Source organism: Schistocerca piceifrons, chromosome 1 (assembly GCF_021461385.2).
Source record: "Schistocerca piceifrons isolate TAMUIC-IGC-003096 chromosome 1, iqSchPice1.1, whole genome shotgun sequence".
NCBI classification, from domain to species: Eukaryota; Metazoa; Arthropoda; class Insecta; order Orthoptera; family Acrididae; genus Schistocerca; species Schistocerca piceifrons.
Window position 1 is genome coordinate 1046137215 of NC_060138.1, and position 12788 is coordinate 1046150002.

The 12788-nt window shown below is 43.9% G+C and overlaps 1 protein-coding gene across 1 annotated transcript in view; it reads right to left on the reverse strand.

Annotated features, from left to right (window-relative positions):
- Positions 1 to 12788, reverse strand: part of LOC124796431 (somatostatin receptor type 2-like) — a 715939-nt gene that overhangs the window by 538099 nt on the left and 165052 nt on the right. Inside the window, exon 2 of the mRNA XM_047260622.1 lies at positions 8365 to 8425. The gene's annotated coding sequence lies outside the window, so the exon portion shown is untranslated. The remainder of the gene's footprint in view (positions 1 to 8364; positions 8426 to 12788) is intronic.

Genomic DNA, 12788 nt, shown 5'->3' on the forward strand with positions numbered 1-12788 from the left:
TGATGTGGTAGTGATCCGCTACTGCCGTTGTGTCCTTATCGCAGCGTCCAGATTTTTTAATCTTCAGCCGATAAAGATGCGCCTGGTAACACACGTGTCCTAGTCTCATGCGAGTGATAGAAGCCTCATGACGTCTAAAAATGGTTCAGATGGCTCTGAGTACTATGGGACTTAACTTCTGAGGTCATCAGTCCCCTAGAACGTAGAACTACTTAAACCTACCTAACCTAAGGACATCACACACATCCATGCCCGAGGCAGGATTCGAACCTGCAACCGTAGCGGTCGCGCGGTTCCAGACTGTAGCGCCTAGAACCACTCGGCCACTCCGGCCGGCTAGGACGTCTACGAAGCTGCACTGAGGCGAACCGTGGTCGAGAAGAGATGTTCGGTTGTATGGCCGCCAGGTGGTCGCTCTTAGAGTGCTGAGAGACATGCCATTCACAGTTCCAAGCGTGATGAGCATCCTTTCGTATCGTCGATGTGAGATCAGTATAAGAGTGTGGTGTTGGGCGAAACTGGCCTTCAGTGATACTCCTCTTGGGAAGGTGGTCAACAGTTTCATTATGAAGAATGAGCCGGCCAGTGTGGCCGTGCGGTTCTAGTCGTTTCAGTCTGGAACCGCGTGACCACTACGGTCGCACGTTCGTATCCTGCCTCGGGCATGGGTGTGTGTGATGCCCTTAGGTTAGTTAGGTTTAAGTAGTTCTAAGTTCTAGGGGACTGATGACCACAGATGTTAAGTCCCATAGTGCTTAGAGCCATTTGAACCATTTAATTATGAAGAATGCCCTTTGACCCAGAGTAATCGGACGGCAATTCCCAATGCCTGCGAGTCTCTAATGGCTGCCAAGACGTCCAGAACATATCTGTCGGTCTGTTTATCAAACAGCAATTCCTGCAGCACAAGTAGAGAGTCCGAAAGAATCAGGGCGAACTTGAATGCCCGAGTACCATAATGAACAGCTTACGTGATGGCCAGTAGCTCCGCCATGTAGATAGAAGACTCAGGAGGAAGCGCAAACATTTGGTAGGTGCCATTAGAAGGCCAAAGAAGGCGCATCCGACACACGCCTCGGATTTAGAACCGTCCGCATAGATATGAGCGTACTACGGCCATTGTATGCTAAGAAAATGTTACAGGTCACGAGTGATGTTGGTCTCCTTTCGGAAATCGGACGGCACGTATGCCACTGGGCTTGGAATGAAGAACAGACTAAACGAAAAACGAAAATAGGAGAGATTTGTGTCCTGTAGAACGAGTGGAAAGAGATGAAGCCATTTCTCATAGCTGCGAATTAATAAAGGAGTTCTGCTCATTTGTCGTCCATGGGGTGCCTGTGGAAGGCTCCAGAATCGAAGCATAGCCTTAAGAGAGGCACAATCAAATATCGAAGATCGACTGAGGACAAAAATATCAGACAACATCTGCCGTCTTATGGACAAAGGCTTGACGGATGATTCCACTAGTATGGCGTTGAATTCAAATGGTTCAAATGGCTCTGAGCACTATGCGACTTAACTTCTGAGGTCATCAGTTGCCTAGAACTTAGAACTAATTAAATCGAACTAACCTAAGGACATCACACACATCCATGCCCGAGGCAGGATTCGAACCTGCGGCCGTAGCGTTCGCTCGGTTCCAGACTGTAGCGCCTAGAACCGCACAGCCATGCTACCGTAATCTAAGACAGAACGCATCAAAACCTTACACAGAATCAAGAGCATAATCGGTTCTGTTCCTCACCGTACTCGGGAAAGCATACGCAAAATATTCAGTGTTATTCACCTCGTCGCGTCCACATGAGTTTGCTGTCGAGGTAGGCACAGAGGAACTTGGCATGCGGCAGAACAGAGAATGAGTACGAGCCAAGCTGAAGTTCACATGAGAAGTCACTACTCCGTTTCCTCGTGAATATCACAACTGATTTGCGTCCATTTACGAACTCCCATGGGGGAGGGGGGGGGGGGGGGCATAAAAACATTGTCCTGAGTCAAGGAACTGATAGTATCATCTTCCAGTGGGACAATTGTCTTAACCCGTGTGGTGGTTAATTGTAAATGGAACCACTCCATCCGCCCTGTTGTGGCGGGTGTTTGGGTTTCATATCATTGCCCCTTAAATAATATAAGACTTTTATAATAATATTAGACTTTTAAGTAATTATGTACCTGCATAAGTGAATCTGCTAACTTTTACTACGATTTATTGCAAAATTTTAACTACACTCCTGGAAATGGAAAAAAGAACACATTGACACCGGTGTGTCAGACCCACCATACTTGCTCCGGACACTGCGAGAGGGCTGTACAAGCAATGATCACACGCACGCCACAGCGGACACACCAGGAACCGCGGTGTTGGCCGTCGAATGGCGCTAGCTGCGCAGCATTTGTGCACCGCCGCCGTCAGTGTCATCCAGTTTGCCGTGGCATACGGAGCTCCATCGCAGTCTTTAACACTGGTAGCATGCCGCGACAGCGTGGACGTGAACCGTATGTGCAGTTGACGGACTTTGAGCGAGGGCGTATAGTGGGCATGCGGGAGGCCGAGTGGACGTACCGCCGAATTGCTCAACACGTGGGGCGTGAGGTCTCCACAGTACATCGATGTTGTCGCCAGTGGTCGGCGGAAGGTGCACGTGCCCGTCGACCTGGGACCGGACCGCAGCGACGCACGGATGCACGCCAAGACCGTAGGATCCTACGCAGTGCCGTAGGGGACCGCACCGCCACTTCCCAGCAAATTAGGGACACTGTTGCTCCTGGGGTATCGGCGAGGACCATTCGCAACCGTCTCCATGAAGCTGGGCTACGGTCCCGCTCACCGTTAGGCCGTCTTCCGCTCACGCCCCAACATCGTGCAGCCCGCCTCCAGTGGTGTCGCGACAGGCGTGAATGGAGGGACGAATGGAGACGTGTCGTCTTCAGCGATGAGAGTCGCTTCTGCCTCGGTGCCAATGATGGTCGTATGCGTGTTTGGCGCCGTGCAGGTGAGCGCCACAATCAGGACTGCATACGACCGAGGCACACAGGGCCAACACCCGGCATCATGGTGTGGGGAGTGATCTCCTACACTGGCCGTACACCACTGGTGATCGTCGAGGTGACACTGAATAGTGCACGGTACATCCAAACCGTCATCGAACCCATCGTTCTACCATTCCTAGACCGGCAAGGGAACTTGCTGTTCCAACAGGACAATGCACGTCCGCATGTATCCCGTGCCACCCAACGTGCTCTAGAAGGTGTAAGTCAACTACCCTCGCCAGCAAGATCTCCGGATCTGTCCCCCATTGAGCATGTTTGGGACTGGATGAAGCGTCGTCTCACGCGGTCTGCACGTCCAGCACGAACGCTGGTCCAACTGAGGCGCCAGGTGGAAATGGCATGGCAAGCCGTTCCACAGGACTACATCCAGCATCTCTACGATCGTCTCCATGGGAGAATAGCAGCCTGCATTGCTGCGAAAGGTGGATATACACTGTACTAGTGCCGACATTGTGCATGCTCTGTTGCCTGTGTCTATGTGCCTGTGGGTCTGTCAGTGTGATCATGTGATGTATCTGACCCCAGGAATGTGTCAATAAAGTTTCCCCTTCCTGGGACAATGACTTCACGGTGTTCTTATTTCAATTTCCAGGAGTGTATGTTGTAGTAGTGTTTTTTTCTTTTTTTAAAGACATGTGGATAAATAAGCAGCTATTAAACTAGATGAAAGTACAAATAACTTATGACACGATGAAACAATATGTAATGAAATTTTACAGAAAAATACTTACGAAATCTTAACGAAGCTTATTTGGAATGTGAGTAGTTTTAAATTTATCTGTAGCATTTTCTTTTTCTTAACTCAAGTGGAAATGTTCAGTGAGATGATTATAGAGCCTCTTTAGGTAAGAGTAACGAATAAATCCAAATCTTTATTTCGATTCCTGTGTGCTAGCTTTCTTAATATATTGTTATCATGAACATTCACACACTGCGAATATTTATACATATCCATATAGACAGCGCAATACCAACAGATGTGTTTAGTAGCACAAGTAATGAAAGTTCGAAAAGCAACATCCTGACGACAAATTACAAAATTTATTGCGTTTTATCAGTCATGTTCGATTCATTAGCTCGATATAATAAGCAGTATGTTGCAAGAAAGGTGTCCCAAGAAGTATTTCCTCAATATTCACAAGTTATGTAATGTACGTTTTCTGATACGCCACAGAGTGGTAATGTAATTACGGAGCACACGTGTCTTCCTAGTGGCGATATTTACTTGTTCCAGAGCGCGTAAATCATTGTGTTACTGAAACAGGTGCGCATATGCAAGACTGCTACGAACAGAGACAGAGAACACAGTAAAACAGCCGTCAGAAATAAACTCGATATTGAGATTAGCGGAGCACCTAAAAATAGCAATGCGTGGGGTAGTAATGCGGCGAGTGATAACAGACATAATATATGGAGAGCCTGTCGGTCAGAGCTGTCAGGCTATCGAGAGCACCGAAAGATCAGTGGAAGCGACTGAAATTACTTAATTAAAATTTATCTCCTCTCCATGAGGAAGTGGGGCGAGGGCAGGGGGGGGGGGGGGGGAGGAGCGTAAACAGAAGCATGACGTGGGCTCCTTGTTTACTGACAGTATTTCTTTATAGGAGAATTACATCAGCATCTCTTGATGGAAGACTACGTGAGAGAATGAGCTGCATCAGTGTCGCGTTACACAGGTTTCAAACTATTGAGAACGATGAGAAACTAAACGATATGTACCAGTGACGTCGATCAATCCGTTTCACGTGTCAGTACGAGCAGATTAGCTGCGGCTGTCACTAACTATTCGCTTCAGTATTTGACAACGGGTAGACATAAAGTATTTAGTTGCAGTATGATTCAGAATACGTCTCTTTTTAGAGGTGGGGAAGGGGAATTTTTAAAGAAACATTTATCTAGAAGCAAGTGTCTTAGATGGAAGTGAAAGGCATTGAAGTTTCAAAGAAAAGTAGAAAAGTCTGGACAATCACGGTCCCATGTTGAAAAGCAAAAGTGCGCTATTGACCCCTGAGAAAAGACTTCACAGAAAATCCGGTGACAAAAATGGTTCTAACGCCTCTAAGCACTATGGGGCTTAACGTTTGAGGTCATCAGTCCCCTAGACTTAGAACTACTTAAACCTAACTAACCTAAGGACATCACACACATCCATGCCCAAGGCAGAATTCGAACCTGCGACCGTAGCACTCGTTCGGTTCCGGACTGAAGCGCCTAGAACCGCTCGGCCACAGCGGCCGGCGCGTATATCCGGTGACACTTTGACGTAGATGGTAACATCGCTTCGTACTAATTCGACGGAAACCGTGCAAGTAACATGTGTTCAGTTTTTATCCGTTACATAGGTAGAACTGTCAGATGCAAACCCAAGTAAATACTCACAGTAGGTGTTAAGTAAAGGCAGATGATAAAGTTCAAAGTTGATTTTCATGAAGTGCACCTCTGACCTTAACGCACATTCGAAATCTCCTGAGAACGCAATATATAGCCAGTCTGAGGTTGTCTTTGCGTTCTTTTGTGACGTCGGTACTATTCATAATCTATCCTTGTAGCCAAAGCAATCTCTCGCAGTAATGCTGGAACTCGTTCTGTCCTGTAGGATGATGCGGTAACATAAGTGTAATGACTGTCTACACGGTGTTTCACAATTCTTGTTACACACTTTTAGAAGTTGTAGAGGGGAATCAATAGATCAAGTTTTGCAGAGGAGCCCATGTTCGGAAACGTCATCAAACGATGCTACAGATCATCAAAGTTACAGGCGCCTCAACCTGTGAATGATAATGTAACAAATTTTCAAGAATGTTGGAGAAAGATAAATGTACCAATTTGAGGTAAGAGTTCCCGTACTTAAAACAGACGAGTCGAAGTTATAGGCGAAAACCGTTCTGATACCTCTGACGGTATAGTACATGTACTGGTACTGTTGTTGTTAAAATTGCACTGTAGGCGATATTCAGAGGTGGTAGTATGGACCAAGCAAGAAAAAAATTTCGTGTAAACATTCTCTCTAAAATGCATACCTGAGGAGGTTTGAGTACTTGTTCATCTTCGCTACTATAAAACACATGTCCTCTACTGAACAAGTGCTCACAGCTCCTAAAGTATGAGATTTAGAGGCTATGTTTACTAGATATTTTTTTCCTGATTTGGTCCGTACTATCACCTTTGAAAGTTGCCTACCATAAATCTTAGCAACAACTGTGCCGGTACACATGATTCACTGTTGAAGGTATCAGAACGGTTTTTGCCTATAACTTCGCGTCGTTCGTTTCCGGTACATGGGACCTTACCTCAGACCGATACATTTACACCATTCTCCATCCCCCTTGAAAATTCGAAACTTCATCACGAAATCACCCTGTATATACATACACTTACAGGCGTCGGCGCCTGTACCTTTGATGCTCTGTAGCGTCGTTTGATGACGTTTCCAGACATAGGCTTCTATGGAAAACTTGATCTACTGAGTCCCCTATACAACTTCTAGAGGTGTGTAACATGAATTGTGAAACACCCTGTATAATACCACACTACAGATTTGCGGACAAGCTTTCTTGATAATTTGTCTCCCTGTAGGCAACTGGATTTTTGTCGGTGTATCGATATGAGTTTCGAGTGTTACTGCAACGGTCATGAGTGAAAGTGGCTTCATCAGAATCAGTATTGATGAAATTACTCGGAAATTAAAGATTAGCCAACGACAAAATTTCAATATTCTATCTTCATCTCCTTCTCGAAGGCGTTGAATCTGCTGTAAATGATTGGGATAGACGCAGTGCATACATAATGTCCGCCATATTCTTCTTTGTGGAATACCGGCACGAGTAGAAATTCTGCGTGTGTTTGTTGAAGGACTACATACCATCATCTGAATAATATCTTCTACTTCATCTACACACTGTTTATTGGTGCGTTCAGATTAAGTATGAGAGTTGGCCACTGTACCAGTGTCAAGCAACTCAGTGAAAACACGCTTAAACACTCTTCGGTCTGGTACTCTGCGGTAAGGAAATCTTCTACCGTATTCTTTACAAGCAGTAGCGGGGTTTCCCATTACAAGTCCCGTACACAAATACCATATCGGTATACTCACCAACTGCAGATACATAGGGTACGCTTAAACGCTGTGGTACAATGTTTAAAAGTTACGGTATATTTGATCGAAGAGTCACACTAACAGTCAGAGTTGAAAAGTTCAGTTAAGGAAATTCAAGCACAACTTCACCACATGAATTAAAAAAAAATAACAATCGATAAATAAACTCGTAGTAACTGGAGTACCAACACTAGAAATGCAAACTTATCTATGTAACCAATGGAAACTAGACACGTTATATAAACTGTTTTGCCCGCATCTCGTGGTCGTGCGGTAGCGTTCTCGCTTCCCACGCCCGGGTTCCCGGGTGCGATTCCCGGCGGGGTCAGGGATTTTCTCTGCCTCGTGATGGCTGGGTGTTGTGTGATGTCCTTAGGTTAGTTAGGTTTAAGTAGTTCTAAGTTCTAGGGGACTGATGACCATAGATGTTAAGTCCCATAGTGCTCAGAGCCATTTGAACCATTTTTATAAACTGTTTTGTTGTTTAATTTAGCCTATACTGTCGTCTAAAATATTTACTATTCCCCCTAAAACATCTCATATAGTCAATTGGAGTAACTCATCAAGATGTTGATCTGAAAGGGAGCGCATCGAAGTGAAGGATGGGATCTTAAACTACGCTTTTGAAAGTCTGCTCAGGCGCAAGAGATTTTTCTGTGTTGGCGCGTACTCCACGCCACATCATTAAGCTCGACAAGCACAGAGTGTGATAAAATGTCTTAAAAGGGGAAATTGGGAAGAAAATGATCTGGTAAATTTCCTTTTAAATTCTGTATTATCTACAAGGCTGAAATAGTCTCCTTATGTGGTTTTTGTCGCAACCCCTTCACATAGAAATGCACAGTGCTACACTAAAAACGTATCATTCATTTCAAAGTCAATAAATGACGTCAAATCATTATGAGAGTCTGTACTCATAATAGCACTAATTAGTGTAATTTTCCGTCTTGACTGCTTTTCATTTTCATAAATGACATAAGGTAACAGGTTCAGGCTCAAATTATTATCAGGATTCACATTAAAAGGAAAACGACCGAATTTCCACAGGGATCTGACGAGATACTGTGTGTCGATGTCATTTTAATATGATTCCTGATGGTAGCCTAAGCCGAAACGCATTGATTCCATAGTTTATACAAATGAAATGCAATCAAGACCGAAATTATATTAGTTAATGTAAAGATGAGTAATGAAGTAGATATGTAGAAGATTCATACCGTTACTGCGACTTCTGAATGGCGTGGTATCTTCCAACCCGCACCAGGAGTGGCGCTTCCTCTGCAGAAGAAAGAATTCAAATCAGAATTCAGTATGCTTTCTGGAAATACAGATTTAGCAGAATAAAGTCTTTGCTTATAGTCTTTCGGTAACAGTCTACAGTAACCTAGAATTTCTTTATTAAGACAAAATGATATAGAGCTTATTAAATAAATTGATCATTTTAGGTGTTTGGGAGGAGACGTCAATTACAGCTAAAATGCATAGCAATGGCGTGTTAGATTTTAGAGCCATGTCAACATCAAAGTTGCTTCAGACAATGCAATACTTCAGGAATGTTTCATTTTTGTATTTTTCCCACTCTTATTTAACACACATCCTACTGCGGACATAGAGGGCCAATGTAAACGTATAAATTGCAAATATCACAGATTCTGTTTCAGCAATTAATTTTTGAGATATTATACACAGTTAATTTCGAGGCCTGTACGTACAAATTTTTTGACTGTAGTATGCTTGTTAAATAGCGATTGAGAAAACAATGTTGAGGTTAGAGCTTCCCTTCGTTCTGTTAATAACGATTCTGCACCAAAACGTCGAGTACTTGAGTAATTTTATGGATAGAAAGAAGGGTATGCCACATAAACTGAACACAGCAGGAAAACAGAAGATGTGGAATTGGCTTAGCAAAAATATGGAAATTGAAGTGACGGATGAACGGATTTTGCGAGGGTATGTGGGTTGTTGTTTCACCTAGAGGTATGTAAGTAAAGTTGCCCGGGAACTTTTCATTCTGTAAAGCGGCCCTGATAATGTGACATAATCGTTGCCCTCCAAAATAATGAATGAGGAAGCCGTCAGCTATGAAATTAAACAAGAACCACAATTAATACAATTTGCATCGAACGACTAGGGGTTATATATCACGTGATGGGGAACAAATTTTGCGAGAGACAAAATGTTCTCCGCCATCTTCTGGCGTTTAATATTCGCTGGCCCAGAGACGAAGTGATTTCATCGAACCAGCAGGGTCTACTAATCTGCCGACCACAGTAAATCGACTGAGTGATTCTTAAACAAGAAAATCATAAGAATGAGGCCTCTAAGCGGAGAAAGACATTTTAGAAACGAATCAGGAACTTTAATTTTTCTGTGCCTACCCCTTTTCATGCGGAGTAGATGACTGGATTGTAGGCAACACACGAGGCGCACATACGCCGTATAGTTAGGGCCAACGGCGTGCCGTCCCTTACAGAGAGGGGGCGAGCGAGCGAGCGAGCGAGAGAGAGAGAGAGAGAGAGAGAGAGAGAGACGCTTAGCATCACCGAGAGGCGTCACCGAACATTTTGTCTCTGACGGAGTTGTAGCTCGTAATGTCATCCATCATCCATAGACGCTTGATGCAAAGACGCTGCACACACAGTGTGATTCCCTTAAAAATCGCCAGGCACATTTTCTCTGGAGTTTCGGCAAATATTTGCAGTTTAGTTTTTTTACCGTTTAGCTTGTGTCAGCGTAAGCAAATATTGCTCATCACATGTTTCATACGACGCCTAGAGTTCGCTGAACGCGTCGGTTTGTTTCCTGTTTCAAACAAACTGATTTTTAAATAAAAATTTCAAGTGTCCACTCGATAGAGCACTACCAGATTAGTCTAATGCAATATTAATTTTATCGACATACAATAACAGGAACAGTAAAAATCGATGGATAACCGGTACTCCAGCAGCGACCGAGCAGCACGCTACTGAAATACGGTAGCAGTCAGCTTAAACCAGGGGACTAGCGCAGTGTTGTCGCGGCTAGACTACTGGTTAATCTTCGTGTTTAATTGACATGTTAATGCATATCGATAAAACCAATATCGCAATAGAGTACTGATTAATCTTCGTGTTTAACTGACCTGTTAATACATATCCATAAAAGGAATATTGTACTAGATTAGTTAGGTAGCGCTATATCGAATGGACACATAAAATTCCTATTTAAAAATCAGTTTGTAACGGGAAACAGACCAACGTTTTCCATCGATGCTGGGCGTTAATGAAACATATGATCTCTTTGGGGGGTGACTCCAGTTCCACGCTGCAGAAACAAAATAGCAAGTGAAACTATCTGACAGATTAAAACTGTGTGCCGGACCGAGACTCGAACTCGGGACCTGTGCCTTTCGCGGGAAAGTGCTCTGCCAGGTCCCGAGTTCGAGTCTCGGTCCGGCACACAGTTTTAATCTTCCAGGTAGTTTCATATCAGCGCACACTCCGCTGCAGAGTGAAAATCTCATTCTGGAAACATCCCCTAGGCTGTGGCTAAGCCATGTCTCCGCAATATACTTTCTTTCAGGAGTGCTAGTTCTGCAAGGTTTGCAGGAGAGCTTCTGTTAAGCTTGGAAGGTAGGAGACGAGGTATTGGCAGAAGTAAAGCTGTGAGGACGAGGCGTGAGTCATGCTTGGGTAGCTCAGTTGGTAGAGCATTTGCCCGCGAAAGGCGAGGTCCCGAGTTCGAGTCTCGGTCCGACACACAGTTTTAATCTGCCAGGTAGTTTCATATCAGCGCACACTCCGCTGCAGAGTGAAAATCTCAATCTGGAAAATAGCAAGTATCTGCCAAGACATCAAAGCAAATGCGCATGACGACTCATAGAAGAGACACCCCATACATAATTTGGAAGACAGATGGGTGAGACAGACCCGTATCGGATCCGCCTGGTGAATTGATGTGGTACACCAGTCAGCCTGAGTAGGGGGGTTTAGGCGGTTTTCCTCTCTTGTTTAGCCAAAGGCTGGGCTCATTTTCAATCTTTGTGCAGAAAATACATGTTGCAATGGGTATAAGTGCAGATAGTTTTATGTATGGTACCTTAACAATGTGTTGCTTATCTTTTCTCTGTGTCGAACAGTCTTCACACAAACACATCACAAACTTTGCTGACTGATGTTTTCTGCGTGGATGTAACAGTACCACTAAGTGGACTATGCCTGGAAGTATAGACTATCTGATTTGCGTCCATGCATCCACACTTTAGCAGCTAACCTGCTGCCCGGGCTAAAATAAGCACTAATGGATTTCTCTTGTCACATGTACTTGGATGTAGTACCCAACCTAAAAACAAACGACTTGTAATACCCGTAATTATTAGTCTGCAAATGACAAATAGTGATGTAATGTTGTTCAGTACAGTGTACTCAGCCACCTGTATAATACACAAACAGTTGAAGTACGATAAGGCACAGAACAACGTTTAAAAGATTGAGAAGCAAATGACACATACGACTTCCGTCCCTCAGGTTAAATGACGATAGGAATGGCGTCGTGTCACAATTTGCCAGATCACGAAAACAAACGATCCTATACAACAGGATAAGCACTTGGAGGAGAGACATGAGAGTTGTTTCCATCATTAGTCACACATTCATGCATAATGAAGGGCAAATGTATCAATTAGATACAGGTAATATTGGTGTGGAAACTACTGAGTCGGAAGTTATAACTAAAAATGTGAGAACGGTTTGTCTGCAGGTGATCGTAAAAATCCAAGTGCATACGCTCTTATAATAATATTATTTACGTTCAAAACAATTATTCAAAGTGGGGTTTCCCAACTTCTACGCGAGGATGGCACCGTCGCATGAAGTTTTGTCGTACTGTGTTTTGGAAAGAGGGAGTCGTACTCACAGAACACCTCTTCTTCTAACAAGCTATCATGAACTCTGAGCTCTTTTACCATTCGTACTGAGATTTTCTGGACATCGAATGTATCGAAATAAGAATCTGAATCACTCAGAGACTAACACAGTTAGTGGTAAAGATGTATAAAGGTGAAGCAAAGATCGTGTGATTGTGATTAAAGTTGATGAAATTCTCGAAGCGATTCCAAAACATAGAGGAGCCGCTGCGTGAGCTGTAAATGGAGGCAGAAAGTGACTTCTTACTGCATTACGAAGAGGAGTGAGAAATTACTGAACAATATTGTGTAAGGGCATAGCACATCTGATTGCTTTGTGTGTCTTTTCTGTTTCATAAACGATCGAGCTGCTACAATTAGCCGGCCGAAGTGGGCGCGCGGTTCTAGGCGATACAGTCTGGAACCGCGCTACCGCTACGGTCGCAGGTTCGAAACCTGCCTCGGTCATGGATGTGTGTGATGTCCTTAGGTTAGTTAGGTTTAAGTAGTTCTAAGTTCTAGGGGACTGATGACCTCAGATATTAAGTTCAATAGTGCCTAGAGCTATTTTGCTACAATTATACATATATTGGGCGTCGTGGCTAAACATGACTGAAAATAGGCACCTGTGAGTAAATCGAGAAAATATTAGTCCTACTTGCCTATACCTTCGTATATTTCCCTCCATTTATTTGTACATATCAGAGAAGATGTTTGATTCGAGCCATTTTGTCACCTGGGAGCATCAGTAATTATATA